Source organism: Ambystoma mexicanum, chromosome 6p (assembly GCF_040938575.1).
Source record: "Ambystoma mexicanum isolate Mex_15411 chromosome 6p, UKY_AmexF1_1, whole genome shotgun sequence".
Lineage (NCBI taxonomy): Eukaryota > Metazoa > Chordata > Amphibia > Caudata > Ambystomatidae > Ambystoma > Ambystoma mexicanum.
Window position 1 is genome coordinate 551,483,051 of NC_090935.1, and position 13,459 is coordinate 551,496,509.

The 13,459-nt window shown below is 43.5% G+C and overlaps 2 protein-coding genes across 4 annotated transcripts in view; both read left to right on the plus strand.

Annotated features, from left to right (window-relative positions):
* The window catches only part of SHLD3 (shieldin complex subunit 3), an 85,803-nt gene that overhangs the window by 53,013 nt on the left and 19,331 nt on the right, over window positions 1–13,459 (plus strand). The gene's annotated exons all lie outside the window — the stretch shown is intronic.
* TRAPPC13 (trafficking protein particle complex subunit 13) overlaps window positions 1–13,459 on the plus strand; it is a 987,073-nt gene that overhangs the window by 53,008 nt on the left and 920,606 nt on the right. The gene's annotated exons all lie outside the window — the stretch shown is intronic.

Below are 13,459 nucleotides of genomic sequence, written 5' to 3' on the forward strand. Positions count from 1 at the left end.
TCTTTCGTTACAACTTAGCTGCACAGCTGTCTCACACCTTCACTTGTGGCGACCCCCTCCTTACAATCAAAATGGAAACAAATAGAGAAAGACCAGTCGGCGGTAGACTTAATGCACTTACCCTACATGGATAGAAGACACTTGGGGAGGGAGTGGCGTTTCACCTTATTGGGAACTACCAAGTGCTCACTTTACTACATAGGAAGGGCTCTCTGTAAATGGAGTGTGTGAATGGGGATGAGCCTCCCTTACGCTGATGTGGAACAACCCAAACTTTAAACCAGGGCGGAACCGGGTGGGCTTTGGGAGGTGGGCAGTGGGGGGGCTTATCGCACATACACCAACTTTATAAGGAAAATCGCCAAATGACGCTTCCACCAATTGTGACACTAGGCTTCCCACCCACTCACCAAAAAAAGTGGCTTACAGACCGCTGTCTGCCCTTGAGTTAACACTACAGGGAGCGAGGTGGGGGCGCCTCTCACAGGGTTGAATCTCAAAGTTGTTCAAACGTTTGGATACAGGGGACCAATTGGTGCACCTACCATACATGGCTAAATGGGAAACTGATTTAGGGGGCCCATTGACAACGAGGGATGGCTGAGAATATGGGGAGGGATGGTTAAGTCCTCTAGATGCTCCTATAAGTTTTGTGCGGGGGGGGCTCCTATTTCCATCTGGTGTGGTGGTGGGCATCTTTTGAAAGGAAGTACTCTCCAAAATAAAAGACATTACAGAGTTGTTACCCGCCAATGGACCCACGGGTGGTAATACTGGGCGACATGGACTCAGGGCGGTTTCCCCTTACTGGCCCCTTGACGACACTAATTCGACACTTCCTGGCAGCAAATCTGACATAGCTTGAAACTGGAAGTCCACTGAAGGCCCGGTGGTCCAGATGGTGTGGGTTAAGATCTGGGACACCCTGGTGGCTGAGAAAATTACTGCACTATGTGGAGGATGCTACGCACAGTATCTCTGTCTGGACCCCATGTATTGACATTGCAGAAACTTGCCCTGTGATTGTGGTCAAGCCCCACATGTTACGATACTTCTCACCACTGAGAAACGGTCTGAGCATGGGGGCTAGGGGGAGCGAGGGGGCTGGAGAGGTTTGATGTGGGTCATAAAGTGTATGGGGGAGACTGTGGCTGGTCTCACACTGCATTCTAAGTTGCTCCATGGTCCCCTGTTGCCGAATTGTCTGTTATTTACCTGTTATTCACGATGTTCTCTACCCACAGTATGTTTAAAATAAAGAACCTGCAGAATATTGATTGCTTGTCTGACAAAAAGGTCCAATGATGGTTCCTCAGTATCCCCCACAAAAGTGTCAATTGGTGTTGAAAGGTAGCCCAACATACAGGGGTACCCCTGAAATGCAGGTACCCCTAATCACGCTCACGCCAGAGTAAATGCACCCCTCTAGGGAACTAAGGCCACAAGTCTTCATCTTGCAAGGATAACAAACTTTAATCTGTACAAAGATGAGGATGGGGGGGGGGGGCAGAGGGCTCTGCCCACCCCTCCCCCGACCAGCATTCTGTCTTCCGTGGCTGGCTCCTGCCAACTGATGCCAAGCAGGGGTCTTATACCCACATGGCTCATCCACAACTGTCCTTCTTGCCTTTCAAGGGATTCTGCAAAGTCTTCCTTTCTTCATCATCAGCAATTTCTGGCAGCCATGCTACTTAACATATTAATACCTTACATAGACGCACACTGCAGCCCTGCAGATTTTTACAAACCTTGACGCCTAGCCCCCAGGAAAAACGAAACATTTTTATAACCAATTTTAATTCATACTCCACTTATCTTACTCATGTTTTTATGTGGTCCTAAAATCTCTTTTAAACCTGATTTCATAATTCTTTATGTTGTGCATTGAATCTGTACACTCCCCATTTAGAGTACATGGGCTTTTGGCAGTCGGCCAACAGCTGCTGAGTTACCTTGTGCTCTCTGCCAGCCTTAGCCTAAGTGACACAATGCCTGTAGTCTATTTTTAGCACAGGCTGCATTCACCATGCTTTGAGATTTTAAAACCACTTAAAATAACAGAATAACCTTTACAAGTGTATTCAACTAAATAGTTATTTGCACCTTATATTTAAATACACACTATTTTCATTTAGTGGCTGGCCACGTCTGTGTGTGATTATTTTTGCATGAAAAAAGCTTTTTCAGTGCTGTAGTGATTAGAGAAATCTTGCTTAATTGTAAAGCACTTGGGAATGAAGAAAGGCAGCTAGCTCCTTCCCAACAGTGTCCAGACCTCCTTAACACCACTGGTAAAAAGTCAAAATGTGCCAAGGTATACATTGGAGGTAGATGAGATTCAGGAGTAAGTATGTCAATTTGCAAATGTGCCTGTGGAATCTGTACATAAAATAAATAGGGAGCCTGTCTGGGATATTGTAAACTCTGTCTGAATTGACAACGATGGAAAGGGATATATAGACCTTGATGCTCTCCACGGGTAGCGGCCCCTCAACAGTGAATATGGAAACAAGGGTTATTTTGAGTCATGGTGAGTTAGATTCCTCTCCACCGAATAGCCCATCACCGTTGGTGGCTCTAATATCACAGAGACAAACGACTATGGAACATGAGATGGCAAAAAATTCCATCATACGGTTAATCTTCTAAATCTCCTTCACAAATCATTCTTAACTCGCGTAGAATTAGACGCAAAGAAAACAAAGCCAGAAGAAAAGCAAACCGGAACTTCAATAATTGTAAAGAAAAAAAACCTAAAAATATGCAAGCTGCTAAAATCCATGGCCATAACTCTTACAGTCTAGATTATTTGCCTATGAAAAACGTGATGATCGATCTGAACACTTAAGGTATCACAGTGCAAAAAACTGCCTCTAAAGGGGTTTCTGAATCTTTGGATGGTGGTTCTAGTGAGATTCAAATTGGGGAAACAAAAGCAGTGCGACGTTGGGACTCCCTCACTTTAGGTGAGATAGCTTTGTTACCTAAGATATTGCAAGTTGACTGAATGGCTCTGCCATCAGTTTATCAATGGGGGTGGAGGAACCTGTCTTTCCAGTGTTGGGCAAAAAAACTAGGGGCGGTCCTGCAAAGCCAGTGGTCAATAATACTGCTTTGTAGGAGGCTGATCTCCATTCAACACCTACTATTGCTCAAACACAAGAGAATTGCTGTTGCTTTGATACTAACATCTGTGCCTACACCATCTCCTATAGTTGACACCTCCTACTAATCAACAAAGTAGACTCAAATCTGAAACCTATTCCTCAAAGATCATGGGATGGGAGCATGACTTGGAAATGTTGGTACTAACAGAATAATAGATTTCCCCTGTTTTACCTCTTCAAACAAATACCATCATTAAGATCACTACATTCAGATGATATTGAATGGGTCACCCTGCCTCAGAGCAACAATAATCGTATGTTCTGTGGGATCCAATCTATCATCATCTCTAGACTTGTATGGGAGCAGCGCCAGAACTTAAGGACCTTGGGTGACAAGCTGTTCGTTATGGATTCCTTGAATGATGCAAAGGAGTTCCTATCGCTTCAAGTTAAAATACCCAATGTGATAAAGAAATGTCATCAATTGGGCGAGGTAGACCCATCTACAATTGAACCTGCACAAACTCACATTTCAGGTTTAAATAAAGTGGGTCAGGATTGGTTGTTGGTAGAACCAGCAATAAAAACATTTATGGCAGTCCAACAAGGGCTTTCCCAACTCTAGCCTTCGATCAATCACAATAATATGACGGAATGCTAGTGGCATAAACAATTTGAATTCTTGATTTAATAAACCAGATCATCAGACTAGGGCCATGATCCTGATGATACAGGAAACAATGATGAGTTTGCACTTTCAGTTAAATGGATATGAGACCTACATATGCCCTGCCCCTCGAGCTGTGACTGGTCGACCTAGTGATGGATTAGTAATAGCAATTGATAGAAACCTTTAAAAGTAAGACCAAATTAGTTCACTCCTCTGACAAATTTGAGCTGTTAAAGTCGACCTAATGGATGAAAATAAATTGCTATGATTAGTTAATGTGTACTGGAATCCGTCAAAGTTTTACCCAGAATAGTTCCTCCAAAAATGAAACGCAACTTTTGGAGAATTTGGTCATTTCACATCCCAATAGTGCGATCATAATGTGTGGCAATTTCAACTGTGATTGCTTAGAGGGTCTAAAAATCAATAATGAATCTCTGATTGAATCAATGTCCTCTGAAAGTGGACAAAAAGGAAGTATATGGGATACATATCTTCCAGAATGGGAGCTTTGGTAATTAGAAACGTGCGACGGAAATCACCTTCCCAGTTCTACTTGGCATAGGATAGGAAAGACTCTAGGATAGATTATTTCTATCTATCCTCAAACATTAAATTTAATTGCTGGTACATGGATTTTAAAGATCCTGGAGTGGGTGACCATATGATGCTTGAATTCGACTATTTAAAAAAACTCATGTGTTTTGAAATAAACCCCTCACTAGCGTTTCTTGAATTTGATCGTACAGGTATCTCCCTAAAATGGAATAATAAACAAAGTATGGTATTCCTGAATCTGTTGAAGACAGAAGTCCATTCCTGTGGTGTTTTATGTAAGCAAAACATGCATTACATACACAGGCACAACTTACTGTCTGAGATTGTGTTTTACTGTCTGAAGACAACTATTAGTTCAAACAAAAGTAGATCTGTAAAATATCCTGCTTATGATAAGGAAGTTGCTCTGTCCAAATGTGCTAAAAATTGAAAAATTAGACTGCTTCAAAATATGAACCTTCTAACAATACAATATAAAGAGGAAAAGACATGTGTATGCCAAGCCTGTAGGCAGCTTCTTTTCTTTTTTAAACTTTATTTTCATAGCACATTTACAGTTACTACTAACTTCATGGTAGCTTCAACACATAGTACAATCCTGTATTGAGATCCTCATCTCAGCTTAGTTACAGCCAAAATCCAAGGCTGTGCTTCCAGATAGTCTGGTTTGCTATAAAATCTAACCGTGCCCAACTTTGTCCTTCCCCTTCCCTCTCCCACCCTATCCCCACACCATATGGTTTGGTTTCTGCGTTATTTGGTCCTGTAGTGGTTATGAGGTATTCCTTCTGAAGGCATAGTGTTTTCTGGGTGACCTCCTGTTTTCTCCTTCAACATCATCTGTTTTTAATCCAGGATTGCTCTCAGTAGGGTTGGTCTGAAGTGCTGGGGTTCCCTGTCCTTGACAACCTCAAGAATGGGTCCCATTCCAGTGAACGTGCACTTCAGTCATTCGGGGGCCTACTGCCGGACTCGGCACCCCTCCTGATTATTCTTTGTAGGTGACCGTATGGCCAATCGGCTTCTTCAAATGCTCTAGAGCCTGATCCACACAACGCTGTATACACACCAATGCTCCACGAGGCGTGCAAACACCCCAGTTCTGAACTGGGGGACTGGGGGCCTGTGGGACCACCTCCTCTCTCAGCGCCAGGCCCAAGTATATTCCCTCTGTTTCAATCCTGCAGTGGGGCCTACTGCTTGGCTAGGCCCCCACCCCACCCCAGCCACCAGCGACGTCCACTTGATCCTTGGGGGCGCGCCCACGTGGCCAGTCTGTCCCTCCAGTACAGAAGGGACCCAGCCCTGGCTATCTACACAGAAATGTCCCTCGGGCGGGCACACGCCCCAGGCAGCTGCCTGCAAGCCCTCCCCTCCTCTCCCTGGCGCTGCACACACCACCCTCCTGCTCTTAAGTGGTTCGGGGGTGGGGGGTGGTTACATTTTCTGTTCCGGCTCCCCCCTTCGGTTCCTCAGTCATTCACCGCCATCACTGTGACCCTGTAGCCCGGGGGGCCCCGAGCACTAGATTTCCTGCGGGGATTGCCGGAGCACACTGCCCTGTGCCTCCAGATACGCTTTTCCCTGCTCTGGCCGAAGCCGGCAACAAACGCTGGCGCTCACCACTCTGGGGGCCATTCCTGTCCTTGATCTAAAAGGGGAGGGGGAAGCTGTGGTGTCGCCTCCAGAGTTCAGCTCCGGTCCAGGGCTGAAACCCCTCCAAGGGTCTCACATGCAGAGCGTGGGCCGCTGTGCCTGTGAAAGCACTTTCGCTTTCCTGCTGACTTCTTCACTGAGGGATATCTACGCTCCGGCTTAACAGATTCAATCCAAATCTTCCACCCATATTCCCAGGGTGTTCACCTACAATGGGATCAGCCATTGTCTGCTTGGTGGGTCGTAAGTGAGGGGGACTCTCTCCACTGTAAGACTCAGGGATCCGGAAACAGCGCACTTAGGCTGTTTTCAAGAGCACGCCCCCTGGTGGCCTCCCTGGAATCGATTTTCAAAGAATACTGGAAGGTAACACTTCATTAATACTAGAATCTTCATCAGACTTGAACATTCCCCTGAATCCCATCGGACTCCCGCAACTCTCGTTATCTTGGCTGTGGTTAGAGTTCATCTGTGGTTCTTCTCGGGTCAGCTTCCTGCTCACACGCGTCTCCTGCATGCCTTTCTTCCTTGGATCCTCTTTTGGTGCGGCTTTGTGGCATTGCTCTGCTTGTGGCGGTCTGCACAAAGTTTCTGGACCGCTCGGTCCTCCTCCTGGAGGTCGTGCAATCACCGACTTGATTACATTGGATGTAGAGTCGGGCCCGTCCCAAATCGCAGAGGGCCTCTCCGTCTGCTGCTCGAGGTTCTCCCGCTTGAAGGCGGACTGCCTCTCGGTAAGGCCTCTTCTTCGAATTTGAATCTGCCGGGCTGGTATCTCAGAATGCCAGCTTCCTGTTCTGAGTTCGCGTCCTCCTTCAATCTCTAATTGATTAAGCGGTGGTCAACACCCACTTAACGTCAAAGTCTCTTTCCAGTTGTTTCAAGCTCCAATTCATGCTTTCTTGAAGCCACCTCATCGCAGTCCCTTGGTAATTCATCCTAGAGTTATTATTCTGGTTTCCCTGCTTCTTCTTTGTCAATTATGTTGGAGCTTGCAGGTGATGCAGAAGAAACTTTACAACAGCACGCAGTAGTACTCTCAGAATGGTTATTAGATGGACTAACTAGGGTCGTGGATTGTAAAGGAAACGGTTTAGGGAGGTTATTGACAGTATGGGAGTCTTTATCCAACGTCGGGGGGGGGGCCCTCCCAAAGAGGTCCTTCTGCATGTTACCAACCCTAGGGATTTTTGGGTAGTGGCGTCACCTCTCTAGCCTCTGGGGGAAAAGTGAAAAGATCTCGTAAATCGTCACCGTATGAACACACCACATTAGATGTATCTTGATGATAAATGCACAAAATGCAGAAACTCAGAAAACAACTTTTGTGCATTGCAAGCATGCATTCACTAAAAGAAAGTGATGTCCTTGTTACAAAGGATACTTCCCAATTGTGACTACGTTTTCCATTTTATTATTACTGACCTGAACCTAACATGCTAGGGAAATAAATAATTTTTTCTCTCGATGAGCATCTTTCCACAGACAAAACAAAGCACAAGTTAAACTAAAGGAACCATTTATCTCACTGTGTACTGTGCCTTTTTGAAAAGCTTGTTGCACACAGTTCAGAGAGCAAATATCTTGTTTTCAGTCTGCTTCTCTACGGCCTGCGATTTCATAGAGGCAGATATAATTCAAGATGTTCTTGTTTCTGTCAAGCCAGCTGCCCTTTGCTCTCAAGTAGTGCGTAAAAGATGCACACAGAAATATAAAAGGTGTCATATTTGCAAGATTCTAATGCGTAAAAGGCCTGGTACACCGCTTATCTGGAGGTCTGAACAAAATGCTACAATCGAAAAAAGGCATAGGGATGAAATAAAGATAAGGAAGATAAAGAAGTAAACCTCATTAAATCACACATAAAGAACCCCTAACATATGCAGAGGTGAAAACCGTTAGAAGAATATGAAAAACACAGAATAGAGCAGGGTCATGTATGGTGGAGATACTGGATGCAGCTGGGGAAAACCGGTCATGAAAATTCCCTTTTATGGGTCACCCTTTGATGAGGATGCCCAGATGAAGCTCAAGATACAGAGGGGTTGGCCCGTGACCCATCAAAATCGGCACTGGGGTGTTCCAGCAGGTGAGAGCTGGAGAGTAAGCAGGTGCAGAGCGGGAACATTAAGATGGAGAGAGTGGCAACTTGGGCGGCAGTCCCAGAGCTGCTTTGGTCAGTCATCGAAGCAGGAACTGTCGTAGTCCGATGCTGGAAGACTGAATGAAGCCTACACAGCTATTAAGGTGTTTGTAGCTGTATTAATAGCTGTGTAGGCTTAATTTTCTTTGGGCTCTCTTAATGTAACAACACAAGTGAATTCCAGAATTGTATTTTTGGCTGCTTAGCCCGGAAATGGTCAGGTCCCAGATTTGGTCATCTGAAAGGTGAATGTTGTTGGTAACGCAAGGGAGAGGGGTGGCTTGGCAGATGGCTAGTAAGTAATGACTCAAAAACCTTAATGTAGGGAGATAGGGGGATGCATGAGTGAATTTTATTTTTTTAATTGTGAAGGAAGTTGAGTTTCTTACATTAAACCATTCCACTAAGGTCAAGTTAGCAAATGTTCTATGACCGGGGCTAGGAAAAGAGGGGTATGCATAATTTAAATGGGGCTAAGAGCCACTGCGTTCAAGTTTAGTTTTGAAAGTTGCACACAAACCACAGAAAGGAGATCAAACTACCACATAACCGTGGGACTGACTCCTTGGCTCTGTGAAAATAACTTTACAAACCACGAAGAGGTTAAATGAGAGAACTGCAAAGAAAATAAAAACGGCAAGATGGGAGTTGCTGGGAGCCAGACGCTATAGAATACAAGTTGTGAAGTTGGGTGTATGGGAAGAGTTCTGGCCAAGCATGGAGAGCATTACAAAAAGGTCATGATTACCACCGATAGGAGCCAGCAATGGCACATTGTAAACGAGAACAGAAAGAGTAATGCTAGAGTTAAATTAAATGCCGTAGTCAACGACTGATGGAAGGAGACTTATAGACCTGGCAATGAAAGGGAGCCTACATTTAGGAACAGAGTGAGTGAAGTTGGTGGGGAAAGGCTATCCCAAGTGGAGCTTGTCCATTCTAAGAACAAGTGGTATAAAATTAGATGTGCTGAAGGATGTGGTTGACGGCGTCCAAATGGGGTGAAAGCATCTGGTAGGCAGAGGTGATTGATTGTTGTGAAGAAAAGGCGATCAACACTAAAGGGTTGCCCAGTAAAACCGAGTAATAGGGCAATGTGAGAGGAGCCAGAGGTCAAACACCTAATTTACTACTTAGGTATTGAATGCTGTGCCACAAAATCCTTAGCTGTGATTTCATGCATCAAACCTTTAGTAACATATCAAAGAGACAAGTTCCACTAGAACAGCTACCCTTCCTCACACGCTTAGGTGGAAAAGTCATCCCTCAGATGCCCACAAGGGTATCCTTATCATAGCATCCCTTAACTATAAAGAGGTCATTTTCCAAGCGAAAAAAGATTCATACAACTTGTGTATCACACAAGCGGACTCTAACACTAAAGAACTATTCAAAATTCTGAAAAAACTGGAATCTCCTGCAGCCCCACCTGACTCCTGCACTAAAGACAGTACCTGGTGTTCAAACATCCAAAAAGCACTCTTGGACAAAATGTCCAACCTTCAAGCTAAAATCAAATCCAAGCAGAATTCCTTGAAGTTAGACCTGCCTCCGAATCCTCCCACTAGCCCCAGCACCCAGGCCACCTTCACGCATAAACCATTCAGCTTCTCTCTACTTTCTATTGCTGATGTTGAAAGCATCATCAACAAGCTAAAACCGTCCAATTGCCAAGGCGACTCATGTCCAGCCCCTATCATCAAAGAGGCCGCTCATGACATGCCACATTCATTACCTCCTTTATTAACTCATCCTTTGAATCAGGTATAGTCCCAAAATAACCTAAAGGATGCTTGGGTCATCCCTCTGCTTAAAAAACCATCTCTTGATCCTAGTATACCAACAAATTATAGGCCCATCACAACTGTCCCTTTCCTGCTTAAAATACTGGACCGAGCTGCATATCTGCAGATACAAGACTACCTGGAAGTTAACAAACTCCTTGGCCTGAGGCAATCTGGCTTCTGCCCAAAACACGGGACTGCAACCACTCTTATTGACCTTAAAACTCAGATTGAGGTTCTGAAAGACAATAGGAAATTAGCACTGCTACTTCTACTTGATCTTTCAGCAGCCTTCGATTTGGTCAATCGCCAAATTCTCTGTCAACATCTCAAATCAGCTGCTTACTTCTCAGATTCTGCTACCGCCTGGTTTAGATCCTTTCTAGGCAACAGATCCAAGCGGGCTTTCTCCCCCTCTGCACCTGCAGAACCTTCTCCTATTCACTGTGGTGTACCCCAAGGTTTGTGTGTTTCATCGACACTTTATAACGTGTTCACCAAACCACTGTCATGTACACCAACTACGCTGACGACTCCCAGATACTCATACCTATCACTGGTGACCATAAAGTGTATACTAAAGCTCTAAATGAAGTTTATACCGTTATACAGGCCTGGATGGCTCAACACGAATTCTGCCTCAATGATAAGACGGAACTCCTCATTCTAGGATCCCACCAATGTCTCAACAAACTTGACCCTTCCATCAAGACATTCATCATTGATGGCAACGGCATCAAGGTTTCCAAGGATACCAAGCATTAGGAGTGTATCTTGATTCCTCGTTATCCTTGTCTAGACAAACTAATGCATTCAGCTGAGCATCTTCCTATACCTGTAAACTTATCACAGCTTGCAGACCCTTTTTGACCACTGACAATAGTACCACTCTGGCTAGAACCCTTGTAATATCTAAGATTGACTATTGTAGCGCCTTGTATCTAGGGACCAGCCAAAGCAATCTAAATAAACTACAAGTCATACAGAACAACGCTATTAGAGCTGCCTTAAACATTCCCAGAAATCAGCATATTTCGGACCATAGACGCAATTTACGATGGCTCGCGGTCGCGCAAAGAATCTCCCTGAAAACACTGCCACTCACACACAAATGTCTGGCTAACCAGGCCCACCCCCCTTACCTGTTGAACCGACTTACCCCGCACACAGCTAGCCGAAACACAGCTGCCCAAACCCACAGCCTACCCTTCCTAGATTCAAGCTCCAAAAAGCAGGGGGGCGGGGGATTAGCTTCCCCGTACTAGCCACAAAATGATGGAATACCTTACCTAATGACATTGGAGCTGAACCATTCTTTCAGTCCTTTAAGAGTAAAACCAAACGCTGGCTCTCAGCTCAGCTGAGACAATTCGATATAGCTGACTTTGCACTGTAATTGCTCCTTTGACATCTCCTGCAGTCCACTTGGCAACTTTTGTATATTGACTACTGAAACTGTCTACTAATCTCTTGGTCAAAAAAACAACAATACTACCTTACTAACTTCAATCTTATCCTTTTAATCCTAGAAGTACTTCTGAGGTAGTATTTTTTTTTTAATTTAAATTTTGAATTTTCTTTTTACCAAGACTGATTAATTTTCATGTGTTTTAGTACGTCAATGAATTCTATTTTGTAAATGTAAAGATTAAAATATGTATATTTTTTAAACCTCTTTGTACCTCTGTCTAAATAGAATATGACCGTCTCCAAATCTGCAGCATGTGGATAATTCACACTTAAGCGTGAGAGGAAGGGTAGCTGTTCTAGTGGAACTTGTCTCTTTGATATATATACACACATCCTCATCCACACAGTCCCCCAAAAAAAGAGGACATTTTGGCTCTCTTGTAGCTCACACTTTTAGTAAGCCTAGCAGTATTACAATCACAAATTGAGCAGAGTATAGTCTTTCATGTGAACTGTGAGGCAGAAGTAAGGAAACTTGGTTAGCCTAAATAGTCGCAGCATTAAAAAAAGCGGCAAAAACTCCTCCCCCCTCCAAACCCTCATTCATCACCTGGTAATTATAAACCCTACTCGGATACCAGCTTGTCTCGTGCTCGTTCGACTACCTTCATTGCTTAATTTCAGGGTGACCTTGTGATTCAACAGCCCCCCATTTCAGGGAACAGTGATGTACTTTAGCCTAATGTACCGTCTAAAGTACATCACTTTTTAGGAATATTGACAATTGAAAAAATAGAATTGTGTTTTAAACACTTAATTAGGATAAATCAACTATTTTGTGAGAAACAAAAAAGACACATATTGGAAGCAATAACAATAAAGTAGAAAAATCGACTCCCAAACAGTGTGCACATTTTTAGCACTTAGTAAAAGTAGTGAGAGAGTATAGGGTGAGTCTCTTGTCGATCCCTCACACTAGATAGGCGTTACAGCAGGGCACTCTAGGGACACAACACCACAGTGAGGGACAGCAAGAATTACTTTGCAGGGACTTGTATTTAGATTTAGGGACTTTAGAAGTAGGAATGACTTTTTAATAAAGTGTTTATGTCTATTTTGTAATACAGTGTAATGGGTAGAGACATAATATGTTGACCCTATGACTCTAATTGTATTAAAAAATGTGTGTTTAAATTAACCATTATGTATGTTGCACATTTCTGTACATTTGACTTATGCTAGCATCCTCATGTAATTAATTTTAAACTTATTAGCTTCGGTTTTGATGGTGTCATTTTGCATAATACATTTAAAACCAAAGTTTCTAGATTAGAGGCGGACATGGCACTTAAGCCCCTTCGCAAGCATTTTAGTAAAAACCTTTGTACCGTCTTCAAGTGTTGGTTTGTCCTTGAGGACGTTCTTTATAGTAATAACAATATTTTTGTGTGGTTCCATGTAAAAGATGGCTTAATATTGACCTCCTAATTTTTAAAGTCTAAACTTTGAGTTTCTTTGAAATAAGTTGCACCTGGCAGAAAATTATCAACATACTCCCCCCAACCTTGCTTTTAATTTCATTGGGTTTCTATGTAAATTATCAACTTTTCCTGAATGTTTTCAACCCAAATACCTCGCTAGGTGCTGCATTCACAGGGCTGTGGAGCATGCCCCCAATTGCTTGCGACTACCTCTTAATCTCCCCCCACCTTTGCTCACCCCTCTAACAGCTTCCAAGCAAATACACACGGTTTTGGGAACTTTAATTTTACATTCTTTATTTTGGCTTTCTCGATTTTACAGAATACCACCATATGTCCACTTATAATATTTAACCACATTTTTCACGTCCCCTAATTTAACCCACTCTTCTATACATCCCATTATGTACCACAGTGAAATGTCCCACTTTAAAAAAGTCTGTTGCGGACAAATTGAGGGGGAAGGAGATGCTCATTTTTCATTCCATGTTTCAATTGGTCAACTTTTGTAACTAATTGCCTTAAATTGTAATTTTATTTGGGTACAAGATTGGTTTGTGAAACGTACGTCACTAGTATCCAGTGAACGATTACTCACTCATAATGTACTAGTACAACTGGATAGTGTATCCTGTTCCTAACAATGCTTC